This window comes from Bison bison, unplaced genomic scaffold (assembly GCF_000754665.1).
Source record: "Bison bison bison isolate TAMUID 2011002044 unplaced genomic scaffold, Bison_UMD1.0 scf7180017864191, whole genome shotgun sequence".
Lineage (NCBI taxonomy): Eukaryota > Metazoa > Chordata > Mammalia > Artiodactyla > Bovidae > Bison > Bison bison.
Genome location: NW_011494763.1, coordinates 2,056,264 through 2,078,594, shown reverse-complemented (window position 1 = coordinate 2,078,594; position 22,331 = coordinate 2,056,264). Strand labels below are relative to the sequence as shown.

General features: G+C 40.0%; 1 protein-coding gene and 1 non-coding gene across 2 annotated transcripts in view; both read left to right on the top strand.

Moving 5' to 3' along the window:
• Positions 1-22,331, top strand: part of CNTNAP2 (contactin associated protein-like 2) — a 909,256-nt gene that overhangs the window by 14,749 nt on the left and 872,176 nt on the right. The gene's annotated exons all lie outside the window — the stretch shown is intronic.
• On the top strand, positions 3,313-3,384 carry TRNAW-CCA. Its single transcript has one exon. It is a non-coding gene; the product is annotated as a tRNA-Trp (tRNA).

Genomic DNA, 22,331 nt, shown 5'->3' with positions numbered 1-22,331 from the left:
TTAGAACTGGACATGGAACAACAGACTGGTTCCAAATTGAAAAAAAGAGTACATCAAGGCTGTATATTATCACCCTGCTTATTTAACTTATATGCAGAGTACATCATGAGAAACGCCAGGCTGAACGAAGCACAAGCTGGAATCAAGATTGCTGGGAGAAATATCAATAACTTCAGATATGCACATGACACTACCTTTATGCCAGAAAATGAGAGGAACTAAAGAGCCTCTTGAAGGTGAAAGAGGACAGTGGATAATCTGGCTTAAAACTCAACATCCAAAAAACTAAAATCATGGCATCCGGTCCCATCACTTCTTGCCAAAAGATGAGGACACAATGGAAAACATGACAGACTATTTTCTTAGGTTCCAAAATCACTGCAGACAGTGACTGCAGCCATGAAATTAAAAGATGATTGCTCCTTGGAAGAAAAGCTATGATCAAGCTAGACATCATATTAAAAAGCAGACACATTACTTTGCTGACAGTGGTCTTTCTAGTCAAAGCTATGGTTTTTTTCAGTAGTCATGTATGGATGTGAGTGCTGGACCATAAAGAAGGCTGCACGCCATAGAATTGATGTTTTTACCTGTGGTGTTGGAGAAGACTCTCGAGAGTCCCTTGGACTGCAAGATCAAACCAGTCCATCCTAAAGGAAATCAGTCCTGAATATTCATGTGAAGAACTGATGCTGAAGCTAAAGCTCCAATCCTTTGACCACATGATGAGAAGAACTGACTTATTAGAAAAGACCCTGATATTGGGGAAGATTGAAGGCAGGAGGAGAAGGGGACAACAGAGGATGAGATGGTTGAATGGCATCACTAGCTCAATGAACATGAGTTTGAGCAAGCTTCAGGAGATGGTGAACGACTGGGAATCCTGGCATGCTGCAGTTTACGGCGTAACAAAGAGTTGGACATGACTAAGTGACTGAACAACAACACATTAAAAGCAGAGGGAGTAGTGATAGACACAGCAGCACAAAAAATCAAAAGAGGCTTAAAATTACAAGCAATCATAGGGATGGATTCAATATATGGGCCAACAAACCTACATGTTTCAAATAATATTTGAGGAGAATATTGCCATGTTTAGACACCGTTTGTTGAAGAAACTTGTGAGAAAATGTAGTAACAGCGCTGAAGTAATTTGTAACAGCAGCAAAAGGTCTCTCTCTGATAACAGATTGTAGTCAACTCTTGTGCTGGCTGATTGTATGAAAGAAAGAAAAGAAAGTGAAGTCGCTTAGTCATGTCTGACTCTTTGCGACCCCACAGACTGTAGCCTGCTAGGCTCCTCTGTCCATGGAATTTTCCAGGCAAGAGTACTCGAGTGGGTGATCTTCCCGACCCAGGGATCAAACCTGGGTGTCCCACATTGCAGGCAGATGCTTTACCATCTAAGCCACCAGGGAAACCCTTCAGGGACAGGGAAGAGCTGTTTTGATTGTTTGTGCTGCTGTGTCTATCACTGCTCCCTCTGCTTTTAATTTGTTTAATTTGTTGTTGTTCCGTTGCTCAGTCATGTCCGACTCTGGTGGCTGATTCTATGAGCTTTTCTAAAACAAATATTGTTTTTGTTTTTCAATTGCTAAGTCATGCCCAACTCTTTGCAACCCCATGAACTGCAGCACACCAGGCTTTCTCATCCTTCACTATCTCCTGGAGCTTGCTCAAATTCATGTCCTTTGAGTCGGTGATGCCATCCAACCGTCTCATCCTCTATCATCCCCTTCTCCTCCTGCCTTCTTTCTTCCCCAGCATCAGGGTCTTTTCCAATGAGTCAGCTGTTCACATTAGGTGACCAAAGTAATACATATAGGTATGTTTAAATATTGATTATCTATTAAATGGCAAAAAAAAAACTTGTTTATTTAAACAGTATAAATGTGAATAAGATGAACATAATCCTTTAATTTATCATGCAGTATCATGCGTGCATTCTTACTAGCGGGAAACTATGGAGAGGGAAAGAAACCTCAGTGTTTGAGATCAGATTATCTAACATCAAATCCTCAGATCCTCGGGCTGTACAGCCAGACTTATTTCTTTGTCAGCTTCTCTATTTGGCAAAGAATACTCTTCCCTACTTATGAATCCTCTATTTCCTCCAACTCTCTTAGAGAATGTGTGGATTTCATCTATCCCCTAGAGGGTGAAGTCAGCTCTTCAGGTACATGTTACAGGTCAGTAGCTACAATTAAACAAGAAGGATTGGGTTTAACTCACTTCCTCTTGGCCTCCTTTATTTTAGCCTCTGTGCTGTCTTAGCTTTGGACAATCACTTAACCTCTTTGAACTTAAGTTTCCTCTGGGATATTCAATGAAAAATTGCCTCTTAATGTGCTTTGTAAAAAGAGAAAGCATCCTAGATCTTGTTGTAACTTTTATTGTACTAAGTCTTAAAAAACAGCCAGCCACAATGTTTGGCAGAAACCAACCCAATGCTCTAAGGCAATTATCTTTCAACTAACAAACAAACAAACAAACAACAACAACAAAAAAACAGCCAGCCAATTATTTGCCTGAATACTGATAGAGTTGATTCTCAAAGAAAAGATCAGAGAGCCTCTAAATATTTAAGCCAATACTCACTGAAAAGATAAAAGACTTTATTAGCAAATATAATGGCTATCCTGACTGATTTATATGCCCAGGATGAATCTGCTCTAATCTAGACATGGCATTAAGTAGCCAGACTGTGCTTCTTTGTAATAAAATGAACAGTTTCCAAACTCTCCCAGTTTTACCTCCCCCCACAAGTTCTCCCATTTCATCCCTACACCAAGACCTGCTTCAGATGTTCAGTCTGTTCTTGTCACTTAAGTGTCTGTGGGATAAAACTGGAGGGCTATGGGAAACCAGCCATCTATATTCTCAGCATCATGTGTTCATTTTTTATTCATTCATCAGTATGTTGAGGGCTGACTCTGTCCTGCATAGAGGACAGGTGTGGAGTATGGAGAAAAGAAAGGAAGAAGGCAGAGATACTAGAAGAGAATATCAAACAACCCCCTCCAATGAAGTGTATCACTTCATTAAAAATACGGGTTTTTATACTCTTCATTCATTTTCACATCCCTGGTTCATTGGAATTGTGTTGATGCTGTTGTTCAGTCGCTAAGTCATGTCCGACCCTTTGCAACCCCATGGACTGCAGAATGCCAGGTTTCTCTGTCCTTCACTATCCCCCAGAGTTTGCTCAGATTTATGTCTGCTGAGTGAGTGATGCTATCTAGCCATCTCACTGTGATGCTGTGAATTGTGAGCTGAAGGTAAATTAAACCGCGTTTTTACATTTTACGGGCTTCCCTGGTGGCTCAGAGGTTAAAGCGTCTGCCTCCAATGCAGGAGGCCTGGGTTCAATCCCTAGGTTGGGAAGATCCCCTGGAGAAGGAAATGGTAACCCACTTCAGTATTCTTGCCTGGAAAATCCCATGGACGGAGAAGCCTGGTAGGCTACAGTCCACGGGGTTGCAAAGAGTCGGACACAACTGAGCGACATGCATTCGCATTTGAATTACATTTTATATCTAGGTTGGTAATTTTCATGTTTGCAAAATATATATAAAGATAATTGTATGGGAAATTAATATTATATCATAGATTCTTTCTGGATTTAAGCAACTGTTTCATCTTTTCACATTATTTATTTGTTTAGTTCTGTGTTTTTTTCTTATCGAATGGACAGGGACGAATTAGGGTGAGATGGCTCCAGTATGGTGCTGGGTAGAGAAAGCAGTTTTCAATAAAATATGTACAGTTTCAGTATTAGGAAGCTTGTGCTTATTTGTGTATATTCTCTAGCTGAGAATCTCACTTTCTCACCGAGCTGGAGCACTTGGGGAAAGAAGATGAATGACAAGTGATGTCACTTCCTGAAATCACACTTGTTAGGAAAAGAAACATTCCAGCAGCTCCTTTACTCACATTTTCACCTGGCCTCTGCAGATAAAGTGAGATGGAGAGAGGGGAGTGCTACCTGTGTAGAAATGTTGAAAGGGGATTTAGAGGCCATTCTCTCAGCTACAGCCAAATAAATTACATCGGATTAAAATAGTGCAGGTCATTTGAAGAAACACAGCCCAAGGACCTTTACATTTCTAAGGCAGCCCAAATTTCAAATTAATCCCTTCTTTCATGCCTTGCTTTGGAAAGATGGCTAAGATTAAACATAGAATGAAAGGATTTAATTTCAGTTTTACGGAGACTCTTTCAATAGTTTCAAAAATATGTCTTTCTCTTTGAATAAAGAGCCTTTGCCAAAAGTTGATGTGCAAATCATGTTGAAAAGCATACCACTTTACAAACAGAGGAGCTGTGATCCTGAACGTCTCAGAGGTGATAAAATGCCAGAGCTAGGTCTTGAGGGAATTAACATTATTCCTTCAACTCCCCTGTAGTTTTAACCCCATTGACTATTTCATCCAAGGTTCAGAATGAAGAGAAAAACAGATAGAAAACACCCACCTCCATATCTCTCCATTAGGGGGAAGAATATAGAGGGCTGTTTAATTGAAATATAAGGAGAGAAATTTCTGAGATGTTTACATACACTCAAAACACAAGAAAGGAGAATTTATCTCACAAATCATACTTTTTCTTTTTTGTGCTTTCATATTTACATTAGTCACTGTGTTCCTAAGACTGTGTTTGCAAGTCCTGTGCTTTACAAACTTGGTATATAGGGATATCTTTAATTCATAGACAATTTCAATTCATTCCGTAATATTATGTCTATTTTGTATATGGCACACTGCATGGATACAGAAATACAGATCAGAGCCCACTTCTTTATGAAGTAGATGAAGTGGTTACAAAAGGAACCAGGACAAATACACAGAAAACATTAATATATGAGTAGAAGGTAACAGATGTGCCAAACTGGTATAAAGGCAACTGTGTATACATGATAATGTGCTAGAGAGAACCATGCAAACTAAAATGGTCAGAAAGGGGTCAAGGAGGACCTGAGCCCTGGCTACATTCCTTCTTTGGTTGGGAATAAAGTTGGGACAGGCAGAGTCCAAGTGCACAGACTGAGGAGAAATGTGCTAGGAAGGAGACCCAGCTGCGGAGTCCCCAGACCTCAAGGGGAACACTCACTTAGATTTCTATATGTCATACGACCCTTAGGAAGTTGCTAAATCTCCCTGGTTAGCACCATCCTGTTTGAGTGGTGTATTGCAGCCAAGATTATTGTTTAGGAATTTTATGAACTGGTTGTTTCAACTTGGTAGGTTAAACCAGGCACGGTGGGAGAATTTACTCTGTGGAACTTGACAAACCCTAGAAATCCAGACTTTTTTTTTTTAATAAAACTGTTTTACCAGAGTATCATTGCTCTGTTTCATTATTAATAAAAGGAGAATAATAGTAACTCCTACAAGTATTATTGTGAAGGGTACAGATGATGTGTAAAATCTTTGAAGTGAAGTGAAAGTCTCTTAGTCATGTCCAACTCTTTGTGATCCCATGGACTATAGTCCATGGAATTCTCCAGGCCAGAATACTGGAGTAAGTAGCCTTTCCCTTCTCCATGAGATCTTCCCAACCCAGGGATCGAACACAGGTCTCTCTCACTGCTGGAGAATTTACCAGCTGAGCTACAGAAGGGAAGCCCAAGAATACTGGAATGGGTAGCTTATCCCTTCTCCAGCAGATCTTCTCAACCCAGGAATCGAACCAGAATCTTCTGCATTGCAGGCAGGTTCTTTACCCACTGAGCTATCAGGGAAGTAAAATGTCTATCAGTTATAATCAACACAGGTGATTCTCCAGAGGTGATAGATAATGTTACAAATATCATACTATGAAGAGAGTGGTCCCACCAACGGGGCAGCAGGATGTGGAGTCAAGTGGGTGGGATGAGTAGCCAGAGGACAGTGATCTTTCAATACCTCAGGTCTAAAGTATGGCTTCAGATGTAGTTCTTCATCGCTCAGTTTTACCATGAAACAAATTTATTCTCTGGAAGAAAAGAGTAGAGTTTCCTCACCAGGTCAATCCCTAAATGACATTAAAGTCTACCCAGCAGACTATTGGCTGAAAATAATCTCTGAACTAAGAAAATCTTAGAAGACTGCCAAATAATGTTTGGAGGGCATTGGATTGTGTGATATCAATTCGATGGTCAACATTTCTTTTACTGAAAATGATAGAAGTGTTTCTGCATTATTGAAGTTTGCCTCGACTGTTTTAGGATATAATATAATGTTAGGCAGCAACTGATGAGTAATTAGATCTCTTGGGATACAATGTTAATTTTAAGATTATTTTGTGATTGTTAAACTAAATCTAAAGAAGGAGATGCTTTCTTCCTTCAGGAGTGCCTCCAGCTGTGACCGAGCAGAGTCAAATTTATACTCTTTAAATTCGAGATACCTAGTCTTGTTTCCCAATCTCTCTGTGGGAAAAAAAAAAAAAACTACTCAATAATGAATCTTGTGATTTTTTTTTTTCGCCACTCACATGATGAAAATTTGAAGAATGCATTATTGGCTCCTGTTTCTATCATTATAAAATGGTGGTGAACAAAGAACTCTCTCCATTTCGTTTCTTATCATTGTCGCATTCTGCTTTGCTCCCTCCTTTCTACTCCCTCCTGGCAAAAGAGTGTGGGCAACAGTGTGGTTCAGATTGTTGGAATCTGGAATGAAAAAGCCCATCCACCCAAATAATGTTCTTCTGTTGTATTTGTTGTAAATGGCTAATTCCATTAATGCAAAAGGTTCCCATGGAAAGTGCAGCAGTTTTCAAGAAAATTTTGCTGGCTCACTTTTTGGGTAGTCTCACATATGACTGCTTCCAAATTTTAGTGAAATGTTTTTTTTTGAAAACCTTTTATCTTAACCAAGTAAAAGTGAAAAACTCTAAATGTATACAGATCTGCCTTTTAAAATGTGGTCTTATTATCAAGTAAAGCAAGAGAAATATCTGATGGGTTGCAGTTCCTTGGCCACCATGTAATTTTGTCCCAGAGCTGACATAGTGGCTCCAGTCTGCAAAATATGCCAAGCCTACTCTGGAAAGACCTTCCTAGACATCATGATGCCAGCACCAAGTGCCAGACAATATTGACACCAAGAAAATTGCCGTCGTTACTCATTAGCAGGCATCAAAATGTCCTAATAATTCTCTTTCCCAATATCCAAGCCTGTTGAGACATCAACTAAACACGCCTTGCTTGCCAAGTCATGTGATCAACGTTCTCTGTGCTGGATTGGGCCAAGTGAAGCCGCCCAAATAGACTGGATAAAGAAACACTTCAAAGAGTCTGGCTGTGGAAAGAGAAATTATATCCATCCATGTTCCTGCAATGGAATTCAGAGTACTCGAAAACACTGTGTGTGTTTTCCACCACATGGCCATCTGTTGATGAGTTTGCCCCACTTAGAGAACATTCAAATGTTCAGTGGAAAGCACATTCCTACTCAGAAAAGGCTGACATATTAAGGCTCCCTTGTGTCTCGGTGACATGGATACAGACTTCCTGAATGAATAAAACCCGAATTTGGGGGGCCAGATTGATTCTTCCTGTACTGCCAGGAGTGAAGTGAATGGAATGAGCTTGGTTAATTCATTGTCCAAAAGGTTTATTTTTTCCTTTGCATGATTTTTTAAATCAAGCTGAGTTGATCTATATGAGAGAGAAGAAAGTATCTTCCACAGGGGAGAAGTGGCCACTAATGGAGACAGTCTTGCCTTCTTGTGATATAGCAGGTCTGGGAGAAGTACTGAAGTTGTACTCATATTGATGCTTTGAGGAAGGTGGGTAGGAAACTCCAGGTAGCAACATAGCAACACTTTCTTAATACTGGGGCATATAGCTGGAGCATAATACTGGAGCAAGAGCATATTCTACTCTGTGATTAGGGTACATAGTGGGGAGACTTGAGCTGTTACAGGAAATTTCTTCTCTTCTCAGCTGGCCACATAGCTGATTAGCCACAAGGCCAGGCCTGTTGTCCAAAGGGTGCTGAAGTGAAAGGGGACCGAGAGAGGAAGCAGGATCAGTGATGGGTGAATGGATGAATCCTCCTCTTCTCATCCATGCCGAATCCACCACTTCGCACATACTTTCCACCATCAGCAGATAAACTTGTTGTCAGCCCTGTCTTGCAACTTTGGCTTTGCCTCTGTTCCATTGCCACAGCTCCAGTGAAAGTGGTCATTTTCACTAAGCCTTGTTTCTACAGCCTGAACGAGGTTTTGGGGCTAACCTTTAGTTTAGAAATAAAAATAAGGATTCAAAAGGATCTATATGGCAGAAATAATATGGAAGAATCTTTTGTTTAGGAGCCTTTGCATTGCTATTAGCAATCACAGAAGAGGGCTTCCCTGGTAGCTCAGCTGGTAAACAATCCTCCTGCAATGTGGGAGACCCAGGTTCAATTCCTGGGATCGGCTGCTCACTCCAGTATTCTTGGGTTCCCCTGGTGGCTCAGATGGTAAAGCTTATTAATAGACAACATTTCCCCTTGTCCCTTATACATACAGATTAGATTTTGAAAGAGATTATGTGGCTTCTCGGGTAGCTCAGGTGGTAAAGAATCTGCCTGCAAGGTGAGAGACCCAGGTTCAATCCCTAGGTTGGGAAGATCCCATGGGGAAGGGAATGGCAACCCACTCCAGTATTCTTGGCTGGAAATCCCATGGGTAGAGAAGCCTGGCAGGATACCATCCATGGAGTCACAAGGAGTCAGACACAACTGAGGGACTAACACTTTCATACATAGTAAAAGCATGTTTCCTTAAAACCCAAGTAATTTATTTACTATATTAAAATTTATAGGAGATCTTGATTTAAGATTTCAGTTTTCATTCAGATTGGTACTTCTTTTTTGCTACTTATCTCACTATATGCTTCTCATGTAGCACCTTTCTTAAGATGAAATAAATGAATATCAGGCCCTAAATTCTACCACATGTGGTTCTTTAGCCAAGGAATGTGTTCATGTTGACATTTGACTAACATCAATTTCACACGCGGTAGTAAAAATTTTTTTAATCTCTACAAACTGTAATTTTCATGCTGGGGTCATTCAGATTCCAGCAGTTTTTCTATTGATTAGTTTAAGAAAATTGTGTCTTCACTGTGTTTTTTAATGAGGAGCCCAGTGAAGAATCATGCTTGAATCTTGAGGAAATTTTTGCTTTTTTTAGAAGGGCAACAAATAGAACTCTGATGGTTGGGAAAATGAGCTTGTTGTCCACTGACCAAAAAAAATTAAGAATAAATATACAAAGTTTGAGAAGGGGCAATTCAGTGGACATTTTGAAATACTTGTTAACATCATGCCGTGTTGAGATTAGAGATGTTGTCTTTGTCTAGTTGCTCAGTTATGTCCAACTCTGTGTCTCCATGGACTGTAGCCTGCCAGTTTCATCTGTCCATGGGATTCTCCAAGCAAGAATACTGAATTGAGTTGCCATGCCTTCCTCCAGGGAATCTTCCCAACCAAGGGATCAAACCCTCATCTTTTAAGTCTCCTGCATTGGCAGGTGGGTTTTTTGCCATTAGGGTCACCTGAGAAGCCCTTTATATGCAGAAAGGCATTCTGTTCATAAGATTACAAATCAGGTGTTAAAATATATCAAACACATAAAACAAAAATATAAAACAAAAGCACAGACATTTTCACATTAAAGTTATTAATGCAAAAATAGATCAGTCAAGTTTCTGACAAATCTATGACACAAAGATAAACACAGTGACAACTCTTATAGTAGGTAGATCTCAAGTGGAAATCAAATCAATGGTGCACACTTCACACCGGCCCTGTCTGTGTCATCAGTCACGACTAAACTGTGATTGTGTCTACATACACATACACATATACTCATACATACACACACACGCACACACAGCATTCCTCTTGAACAACTATGCTTATCAGGCTCTGAATATACCAACCCCTCTGCCCACTTGATGGAAAATCTCTCTGTAAGAGCTTCTTATAATAAACTCTGTTTTGTTTTTCAGTTAAGAGACTAACTTCTTTGCATTTCCAAATGTTACTGGTATTAGGTCCATGAAATGTTCTTTATGCCAACTTACGGATTGTAGAAAGCTGCATGGAAAGGAGGCTTCACTATCCACAAAACCAACTCCCTCTAAATTCTTATACAGAACTACACATGAGGCAAAGCCCCTACTTTATTCACAATCAGGAGAGTGTCCAAAGGCAAATTAAAGGAGGGGTACTTTTTCTCCTTCTCTTTATAAGGGGCTCCAATAGATGGAGTGTTCTACTACAGCTGCCTGAACAAGGGCCCACGGACATGGTGGCTTTAAACAAGAAATAGGTATCCCCTCACAGTTCTGAAAGTCTGAAATCCAGGGTCAACAGGGTCCTGCTCCCTCTGAAGCTCTAGCGAAGAATCTGGGCTTGCATCTTCCTGGTTTCTGGCGGTTGCCAAGCAACTGGCAGTGCTCCTTGGCTTCTGTCGTCTGGTCTCCACCTGTATCTTCAAATGACCTTCCTCCTTGCGTGTCTCGGTGTCTGTGTGTCTTAATCTCCATCTTTTCTCTTGTGAAGACATCAGTCTTTGGATTTAGGGCCTGTAGTCATCTAGTATGATTCACCTTAACTGATTACATCTACAAAGACCTTTCCAAATACAATCTCTTTCTGAACTTCTTGGTGGAGGCACATTCTTGTTGGACACGATTCAACCTCTACCCTCTTGTCCAGCCCTATACCTAGTGCCATGCATCACCTCGGGCTTTCCTGTCTCTCTTTTTTTTTTTTTGCTTGCACTCTTCTCCCAAATCCAGCCCAAAATGTCCTTCTTCCCACTTCCACTACATTTATGCTCTGTGGATCCCAGTTCATATCTCTTTCCATTTTACGAATTTTTTAAATATCTGTTTATTTATTTGGCTGTGTTGGGTCTTTGTTGCATCAGGCAGGATCTTTCATTAGAGTGCATGGACTCTCTAATTATGGCTCAAGGGCTCCATCGTTGTGGCGTGTGGGCTTAGTTGCTCCACGGCGTATGGGAGTTTAGTTCCCTGACCAGAGATGGAACCTACATCCCCTGCATTGCAGGGCAGATTCTTAACCACTGGACCACCAGGGAAGTCCTTCAATTTTGTGAAATTTTCTCAGATCACTCAAGATAAAAGAGATTTCTCCTTTTCCCTTGTTTTTCAATAGCAATTATTATCTATGTGATTTTTCTGCTTAATTTATACTCTTAATTATTTTTCCAAATGTTTGTTCATAATTTTTCCCCAGAATGTAAATTGTGTGGGCAGAGGCTAGCTATTCTCATATGTTTTGTGCAACCTAGTAATTCATATATGTTGACTGAATCTTTAGTTTTGAACATGTACTGTGTGTTGAATGAAAATCAGTGGGAACCGGGAAGGAAGTATGCTAAGTTTTGGACTCTGCATATGCTGTGTTATATGATCTTCAAAACTGCATGTAAGGAAGATATTCCATTTTACAGGTTAAAAACTGAGGTTGAAAGTACAGGGCAATGTCAAGATTTCAAACCTTCACTGTCTGTTATGTGAAATCTGTATTTTGCTAGCCTGCCTTCCTTCTGGCAAAGCTTTTTTGATTTTCAGAGCATTTAAAATACTTAGAATGGCATTGAAACATGTATAATATCATGTATGAAACGAGCCAGTCCAGGTTCGATACACGATACCGGATGCTTGGGGCTGGTGCACTGGGACGACCCAGAGGGAGGGTATAGGGAGGGAGGAGGGAGAAGGGTTCAGGATGGGGAACACAGGTATACCTGTGGCGGATTCATTTCGATATTTGGCAAAACTAATACAATATTGTAAAGTTTAAAGATAAAATAAAATTTAAAAAAAAAGAAGGAAAAAAAAATAAATAAAATACTTAGAACATGGAGACTGCTTTGAGAAGTGGTCCTGAGGAGTTGATTCTACATTGAAAGATGTGGTTGGAGAAACCATATCCCACAGTTCCTGACATTAGTCGCCACTGATGTTCATCAGCCTCAAGGCAGCGGCTGTGGGAGTAGCTAAGGAACCTCTGAGCGAAACAGGGGGACACACCTATGCTTGTGAGTAGATATGAGCACATAGGCCTCCAAGGAGCCTCAGGACCAGCTTATTATAATCACCCTATTTAATAGAGACTATATAACAACACTGCAGATGGTGACTGCAGTAGTGAAATAAAAAGACGCTTACTCCTTGGAAGAAAAGTTATGACCAACCTATACAGCATGTTAAAAAGCAGAGACATTACTTTGCCAACAAAGGTCCATCTACATAAGGATATGGTTTTTCCAGTAGTCATATATGGATGTGAGAGTTGGATTATAAAGAAAGCTGAGCGCTAAAGAATTGATGCTTTTGAACTGTGGTGTTGGAGAAGACTCTTGAGAGTCCCTTGGACTGCAAGGAGATCCAACCAGTCCATCCTAAAGGAGCTCAGTCCTGAATGTTCATTGGAAGGACTGATGCTGAAGCTGAAACTCCAATACTTTGGCCATCTGGTGTGAAGAACTGACTCATTTGAGAAGACCCTGATGCTGGGAAAGATTGAAGGCAGGAGGAGAAGGGGATGACAGAGGATAAGATGGTTGGATGGCATCACTGACTCAATGGACATGAGTTTGAGTAAACTCCAGGAGTTGGTGATGGACCGGGAGGCCTGGTGTACTGCAGTCCATGGGGTCACAAAGAGTCACACATTGACTAAGCGACTGGACTGAACTGAACTGATATAACATTTAAAAGCATTTTAAAACCTCAAATAAAGATTGTACTTAAATGATTTAAAAATTTTTAGTTTGTGATATATTTATATTAATATAGTTGCGTGTGCATGTACCATGCTATGCTATGCTATTCTATGCTAAGTCACTTCAGTCATGTCCAACTCTTTGTGATCCCATGGACTGCAGAGCCCGCCAGGCTCCTCTGTAGATGGGACTCTCCAGGCAAGAATACTGGAGTGAGTTGCCAAGCCCTCCTCCAGGAGATCTTGCCGACCCAGGGATCCAACCCACGTCTCTTATATCTCCTGCACTGGCAAGTGAGTTCTTTACCACTAGTGTCACCTAGGAAGCCCTTGTTTTTGAGTCTGTTGACAAATCACTAGTTAGACAACCTGATTCCTTTCAACTTTAAAATTACATGATTATAAAATAAATAAGTAATGAAACAATTCCCTTGGCCAGTCATTATGGTATACTTGCGTATACCATACACATATATAATAGAATCAGAAAGACCATCTTCCAGGCATTTTTGGAAAGGATCTGTCCTTTGCTTCCCTGACCATTTCGGATCGGATTAAACATGCATACATGCAGGCAGGATGATGCAAACCTCAGCAAGTGATCTGAGGCTGACTTTTTACAGGCTACTTTTTTTGACCCCATAAAATCCTAGTACGATATCCGTTCCCACTCGGACTTTCTTCCTTTCTGTAAAGGACAGAGACCCAAATGCTGATAACTCTCTGGGGGCTCCTGGCTCAGAAACACTTCTCTCAGCAGTCTCCTGACATTATTAATGGCTCTGATGTACAAACCCAGAATGAAATAGAATTAAAATCCAAAGTTAATTTCAAGCTCCATTAGAAATTAAAGGTGTTGGGAAAGAAGTCAATATTCGCCCAGTGCAAAATGACTAAATTCGAAGCAATTAATTCTATTATTTTGTAACTTCTAAAAACTATAAAGAACCTTCAAACTATAAAATGTTGCTACATTCACACATGTACACCACATGTGACAGAAAATAATGGGAATGATTTTGAAAAGCAAGATGCAAAAACCTATTTTATACTTTATAGCCACACCATGTAGTGTACACACTAAAATGTATGTCTTAAAATAGGGCCAATTATTCTGCAAAATTCGTGGCTATTTCTAGCAATTACCAACACTTAGTTGTAAATCTGAGAGGATGTAAGGGACAGAAACACTGCAGAGGAGCAAGGAGATTTATTTAAATAAAGTAGTTTACTTTTTCTCTGTCCCAGCTTCTTTTTATGTAACACTATAGATTACCAAACAAAATGACCTTAAAACCCTGTAGTTCCAACTAGTATAAAGTATTTTGCCACCTGTAGAGTTGAAGATCATAAAAGAAATAAAACTAACAGTCAGTAAAAGCTTTTTCATGTCAGAATCATTGTCGCTTCCTCCCTGCTGTGTCCTTCTGAGAAAAATCTGAGTTAACAAATGGATCTTTTGCAGGCGCAGAAAGATCAGAGTCAGATGGGTCTGGATCAGACCTTGTCATGAGGATGTGTCGTTGTTCCTTCTCCCCATGTCAGGAAGAAGCTTCATGAGAACTGGCTCAGTCCTCTCTTGTTATTTCAGCAGACTGGGGCAAACAACTTGAATGATAATGTGGGACTAAACCAGTTCTTATTAAGAAAATGTCATGAAACTCCTGGTGCAACTTTCCTGTCTGTGATGAAAACAGTCGCTATGATATAGGCCTAAAGGCAGTAGAGAAAGTCATAGTCAGACACGGGGACCACTCTCAGACATTTCAATAAGAGAGAACAGAGCTAGTGTCATCGACAAAGCCTCATGAACTTCAGGTTCTAAATATTGACATATCCTTCCAATGGCTAATATTCAACTCCTTCACCTTTTAAACACAGCCTCTTTTAAAATTCTATTAGCTGTCCTTTCCTAAAGGTGTGACTTATCTGGTCAAATGATACAGAGCTGGCATTTGGGAGGTGAGCTACATGGCCCGCCAGCCCCATTCACTGTCTTTGCTGTTGCTATTCAGAACAAAAACGGGGGTGTCAATCAAATTCATTCTCAACTCTCTTAACTTCTCTGTTATTCAACTTTTCCTTCCAGCCTGTGAGATTTTAAAAGGAGAGTGGAATGCATTTGAGTCAGTTCTAATGAGGTGGATGAAACTGGAGCCTATTATACAGAGTGAAGTAAGCCAGAAAGAAAACACCAATACAGTATACTAATGCATATATATGGAATTTAGAAAGATGGTAACAATAACCCTGTATACGAGACAGCAAAAGAGGCACTGATGTATAGAACAGTCTTTGGACTCTGTGGGAGAGGGAGAGGGTGGGATGATTTGGGAGAATGGCATTGAAACATGTATAATATCATATATGAAACGAGTCGCCAGTCCAGATTCGATGCACGATACTGGATGCTTGGGGCTGGTGCGCTGGGATGACCCAGAGGGATGGTATGGGGAGGGAGGAGGGTTCAGGATGGGGAACACATGTATACCTGTGGCGGATTCATTTTGATATATGGCAAAACCAATACAATATCGTAAAGTTAAAAAATAAAATAAAAGGAGAGTGGATACTGGAATAAGAAAGACTGTTCCAGCCTCAATTCTGTCACTTATTATCTGTGTGATCCAAGGTGTTGACTTAGCCTTCTTGATCCTCTCTTCCCTTCCCTGTATAAGAGACATGATGATACTTACCCGGCAAACTTTTATGTTTTTGTTTTTAAGAATCTAAAGTGTGTGTGAAGTGTGTGCTCATTACCAGGCAGATGGAGGGCCCTCAGAAATAGCAATCACCAATGTTTGGTGGATCTTACTTCCTGGGCACCCAGGGGGGCTGTGTGCCCTCTTGTAACAAATCTACCCTCAGGAGGGCATCAAATAGCTAACATTTGAACGTGAAGGTGAGCAAAAGTCAAGTGAGAGAAAGGAAGTAAGGAATGTCAGATTAAAATGCAGGGGTGCGGAGAGGGTAGGAATGACGCATGGTATGTGTTTAAAAACAATGGATCTTTCTCAGCCCTTCTCAGACATGCAGCCAAGGAGCCAGAGTAAGTTGTCCTTCTTTGCTATGTCCTCCTCCAATACCGGTCATTCCCTCAATGTGGATTTCATCTCCCCTGCTTCAGTGAATCTGCTCTCATCACTGACCTTATGTTGGCAAACTAGTTCTAAGTAACATAAATGGGGCATTTGTGCTTAATATATGTTGCCTTCTTCTTCTCGTAGCAGTTTTCTTTGTTTCCCATGACTCAACAAGGTCTTCGCTTGGGTTCAGTTTTTTGTTTTTTTGTTTTTTAATTTGTAGGATAATGGCCTTACAATGTGTTGGTTTCTGACATACAGCATGAATCAGTCATAACAGTATATATGTGTGTGTGTATATATATATACACATGCAGGGAGATCCAACCAATCCATCCTAAAGGAGATCAATCCTGAGTGTTCATTGGAAGGACTGATGCTGAAGCTGAAACTTCAATACTTTGGCCACTTCATGCGAAGAGCTGACTCATTGGAAAAGACCCTGATGCTGGGAAAGATTGAGGGCAGGAGGAGAAGGGGACGACAGAGGATGAGATGATTGAATGTCATCACTGACTCAATGGATATGGGTCTGAGTAGACTCCGGGAGCTGGTGATGAACAGGGAGGCCTGGCGTGCTGTGGTCCATGGGGTCGCAAAGCGTTGGGCATGACTGAGCGACTGAACTGAACTGATACATATATGTATATATACACCCTCTTTCTGTGCCTCCCTCCTTTCTCCCACCCCTCTAGGTCACCACAGGGTGCCAGGCTAGGTTCCCAGGGTTAGACAGCAGCCCCCCAGCTCGCTATGTTTTACGCTTGATGGAGTATATGCGTTAGTGCGTCTTGCTCCATCCGCCCCGCCCTCTCCTTCCCGCTCTGTGTCCACAAGTCTGTTCTCTACACTGTGTCTCCATTCATTCCCTGCAAGTAGGGTCATCATTCTACAAGGTCACCATCACCGTGATAGCAAAACCACCCACACCAAAAAAAAAAAAAGAAAGAAAATTAAAAGCCAGTATCACTGATGAACATAGAAGCAAAAATCCTTGACAAAGTTCTTGCAAACAGAACCCAGCAACATTTAAAGGATCATACACCATGATCAAGTGGGTTCAGTTTGGGTGAGGCTATTGTCTCTCAGTCTGTGTCCTGGACTCTTCCTTTAGCCTCACCCTTGGGGCAGCGTTCCCAAGTGTGGTCCTCAGGTTTTCCTCTCACTTATACTCTTTCCCTTGACGCCCCCAACCATGTCTTCAATGCCCATTTATATGATGAAGATTTCTCAACCTATATTGCTCAGCCAAGACATTCTACTGGATCGATTAACCTGATGGACACTGACTGGCACACAGAAGGAATTTAATAAATACTTGTTGAATTATGCAAACATCTCAGTATCCTCCATGCTACGTCACTATAATAAACTCAGCAGGTTGAAATTCAACTTTCCCTTTCCCTCATCCCACCCAGACTTGTAATTCCTCCTGTATCACCTGTAAATGTAAATGGTCCACTACCAACACGGTCACTGATACTAGTTACCTAAAACCCCCACATCGAATCAGTCCCCAGGTCCAATATATTCTACCTCTGGAACATTATTCATACCTCACCTCCATCTCCAGGGCTACGCTCAGCTCAGCCTCTCCTCACTTCTGAGCAACTGCAGGGACCTTCCAACTGGGTGTGAGAGCCTTCAGCTCATCCTTCACATGTTTTTAGTAGTACTCAGCTCATGCCATTTATTGCAGGAAACATTCCATCATCACAGATCTAATTTAGAACCCTCCCCTCTGTGCTCCCACAGCCTACTGTATATACTCTGTCAACAAAATAGCAATATAGACTTACTGGATAGTTCGTCTTTTTTTTCACACTGAGAAATGAGTTTATTGAGTTTGGAAATGGAATGTGATTTAAAAAAAAAAATCCTGGGCAGACCTCAGGCATGGCTGGATCCTGGATATTAGCTTCTTGATATTAAAAACAAAAAACAAACAAAAAAAACCCTCCTTATTTGACTTCATAAATTAAATCACATGACCAGACTAGTGCAGTAGGCACAAATGCTTGCTATGCAACAAGTGTGAATGGGTGTAAGGGAGCCTGACACTCCCCAGACTACTTATTGGCAGGATATTTGCTTGAAGAAAGGCAGCTGGGTTTGTGCTAAACTCTGTCTTCTCTTTCTCTGTCCCTTCCCACAGTTGTGCTTTGTCTCCCTAATCTCTGTCAAATGAGGGAAGTTCTGATACCAGTCACTTATTTGGAAATTCTTTTGTTGTGTATGGAATTTGATCATTGTCACATTTCCCAATGGTTATACTTTAAGCTGGCTTGAAATTAAAAAATACTTCTCCTTGGAAGAAAAGCTATGACCAACCTAGACAGCATATTAAAAAGCAGAGACATCACTTTACCGACAAAGGTCCATCTAGTCAAAGCTATGGTTTTTCCAGTAGTCATGTATGTGATGATTGGACCATAAAGAAAGCTGAGCACTGAAGAACTGAGGCTTTTGAACTGTGGTGTTGGAGAAGACTCTTGAGAGTCCCTTGGACTGCAAGGAGAGCCAACCAGTCCATCTTAAAGGAAATCAGTCCTGAATATTCATTGGAAGGAATGATGCTGAAGCTGAAACTCCAGTACTTTGGCCACCTCATGCGAAGAGTTGACTCATTGGAAAACACACTGATGCTGGGAAAAATTGAAGGCAGGAAGAAAAGGGGATGATAGAGAATGAGATGGTAGGATGGCATCACCAACTCAACGGACATGAGTTTGAGTAAGCTCCGGGAGTTAGTGATGAACAGGGAAGCCTGGCATGCTGCAGTTCATGGGGTTTCAGAGTTGGACCCGACTGAGTGACTGAACTGAACTAAACCGATATGTAGTTGAGAAAGGAAAGATAGGTTTCCAGTTAAATAAATCTCATGGAAGAAAACCCTTACTGCTCCTTGCTTTCTTACTTGTAAAGTTAGCCCTTACTATACTATTTAATCCTTTTACGCTGCTTGGAATGTGTTCAGAGATTTTCTCTGCAGTTTTGTTTTTGTTTTTATTTTTGTTTTTCATCTAGCAGTTAATCCCTAGGTACTTCTGAAAGGAAGGAGTATTTGAGCTTCACTCTCTGAACTTGGAGACCACCAGTCAGTCCATCAGTTCTTTTTTGTTTGTTTTGTTTTCTCTAAGCCAGTGGTTCTTACATTCTAATTTGAGAATCACCTGAGTAAATCTATAAAGTACAGATTCCAGAGCAACATCCCAAGAGTTTCTGTTTTATAAGGTCTGTAACAGACTCAGGAAATCTACATTTTAATGAGCTTACTAGAAGATTCTAGAGCAATGACTCCTGCCAGTTTGAGTAGATAATACTTCCCTTCCATTCTCTTCCTCCAGCCAGAAGATAGAGCCTCTCTTCAGTTCTACTCATTATCTTTCCTTCCCTTCAGGTTCACCAAACCCATCACTCAGTGGCCTTTGATGGAGCAAATTCACTGTCTATCTTACTTTAGCCTTAGTATCAGTTCAGCCCCTTGCCACATGGGCTGTCCATTACCTTGTGATCATGAGCTTACGTCACCTCATCTTCACCAGGTTGCAGGACATGGTCAAGAAGCAAGCCGCTGACACAACATTATAAAGCAATCATCCTCCAATTAAAAAAAAAAAATTAAAAAAGGAAAAAAACAGAAAACAAAATCAAAGAAATCACACACAAAAAGAAGCAAGCCACTGCAGAGCATACTGTCAAGGGGACTTCAGAAGGAAAGACAGTCCCTCAGAATCCTCACACCCCAGCCATGAGGATGGTGAATGGGTAAAAAACAGAAGAGCTTAAGTTTTGAAGCTTTCATTCCAAAATCTTTGTTGTTAATACTGAAGGTGTTTGAGATAACTACATGTGATGTCAGGAATAAAACTCTCCCCTCAAAATAAAATTACAACTGATACCGAGAAGGAAGAAATAAAAATCTCCAAAAGTTTTATTTAACAGTAAGTGACGTCCATAATTTGGAATTATTATTAATTCACAATTCTCAAGCATGCATTTTACACATTCTAATATGTGATGTATGCTATTGTTGTAGACATTGTTTTATTACAGCACTTAATTTCTGACACATTCAGATTTCACATTCAGTAGCATACTCACAACTTAAAAAAAAAAAATGACAACAGAGGAAGCATTATTTTCCATTGTTCTGAATCCAGACCAAATAGACAGTGAACTACTCTGACTGTTCATACAGACAACTCAAGGCCTTTTTAGTTTTCCAGCCCTCTGGCTATCTTTTTTATGTCAGTGACAAAAGGCAGTACATTTTAGTACATCATGAATACGAAACCTGGCACTTCTTTGAACCGTACCTCGCACCTTCTCCTTTTGTTCTGATCTTCATACACTATTTAAAGAGTGATGCAAGTACCAAGAATTCATAGCATAATGATTTCATGGTTTTAATTCTACGTTTCTTGAAATGTTCTTTCCTCCTCAAGCTGGTTTCTTTTTTAATAAAAAAGCTAATTATCCTTTAAAGCAACATTTTTTTTTTTTTGGTTTTAGTAATAGAACTAGGAAGTAATTTAGTAACTTTCTAATAGTAAGTTAATGAGTTTCATCCAGGAGCTAGCATCGTGTGGTGCGTATTTTTTATGTGTACATAATGTTTCTCAGCTAAGCCCAGTTAATTTTTTGTTGTTGTTGTTTTTACTTTTATCAGCAAGAGAGAGAGGCTAAAAATCAGACTCATAGCTCTCCAGTGGGCTTAAGAGGATTATTTAAGAGCGTCCAAACATATTTATCACTGTATACATAAAGGTAAAGAGCTCTCTGCCACAAAATGACAAGGATCAGAGGCAAATCACTATGGGAGGTGCCCAGGCAGCTTTTATTTCTAATGTTCTTGCTGTGCTGGTTGTCTTTGGAGAAAACATAACCTATTTTCCTCAACCTTGCATGAGCAAAGAAGAATGCCTGTGGGTGGTTTGCATAGTGGGAGGTCCAGGTGCCAGTGCATACCTCAATAAACTCTGTTTGCTTATCTGTTTGTCTTTAATCCCATTTAGTAGCCTCATGATTCAAATAATTACCTTGTCAAAGCATTATCATAGCCTGTACTACTTTGGAGGAATCTTTAAAAAGACAAACAGCAAATTTTAAGGGAAGAAATAAAATGAGATGGAAGAGAAAAATTACAGGAGGGGTATTCCAGTTAATGTACATTATATCCTAAGGCACACAGCAGGTCTGCTACACTCTGTGCCATACCCAGGACCATAGATCTCAAACACACGTGCACGCATGTAGCAGCAAAGGGTTCTCACTCCCAATTGCCAACACGTTGTTTTGAGATATTTTTCCAGAACCACCAGGGAGTATTTTTATGGAAAGAATTTCAAAATATTTTTGCAGATCTAAATCTTCAGTACTGAATACTCACATCGTCAATGTCAGAGAAGTGCTTCTATAGGGAAGAAAAGCTCATATCACATAAATCCACGTCATGGTTTTATCTTTGTTCATACCACATAACAAATCCACGTTGTGGTTTTATCAGTCAGACTGCCTTCAGTTTAAATCACAGAGACTCAGACCTATCTCAGACTCTGTCCATGTTCAATTTTTCTAAGATTTTTTCCCATAACTAAATAAAAAATTCCAAGCTGTAGGACAATTTTTAGTAATATTATAAACAGAAAATTCATACATTAACTTTTTTTGAAAAGTTATTAACCATTAGGGAAAATAAAAGTTTTCATTCTCATTTAAAGAATTATAAGTTGAATTTAAATCAAGATCTTTCATGCTCCAGTGGCCAATATTTTTAAACTTGAATATGAACTTTGACCAACAATTTTATTTATGGAATTATATAGTGAGGAAATAATTAAACATACTTAAAATATTTATGTATAATCTTTATCTCAATATAGTCTTGGATGAAAAAAATTAGGAGCAAATTGGAGCATCCACCAATAAGAGTATGGTAAAACAAACGATGATATAATGACGTCCTGGTAAACTATTCAAGTCATGAACTGGAGCCATATTGTTTGACACAGAAAATGTAAGACTCGCACTACACTATGAGGAGAATAAAACTGAAATCAGAATGAACTAAAAGTAAAGAAAAACTATAAAGTGTTATTTTATAACTTTACGTTATTGTTGTCAAGTACTGAGATTACTGATCATAAAACTTTTTCATATTTAAATATTGCCTTATTTGTATTTACATAAACATGAATTACTTTTTTACAACAAAGTATAAGCTTTTTTATTTTTTAAACATTGTGGTAAAGAAAATTAAATAGGATTAAAAAGACCAGATAGGTATATGTAAGTGAAAGTGAAACTTGCTTAGTCATGTCCGACTCTTTGCCACCCCAAGGACTATACAGTCCATGGAATTCTCCAGGCCATAATACTGGAGTGGGTAGCCTTTCCCTTCTCTAGGAGGTCTTCCCAACCCAGGAATTGAATCCAGTTCAGTTCAGTTCAGTCCCTCAGTTGTGTCCGACTCTTTGCGACCCCATGAATCGCAGCACGCCCTGTC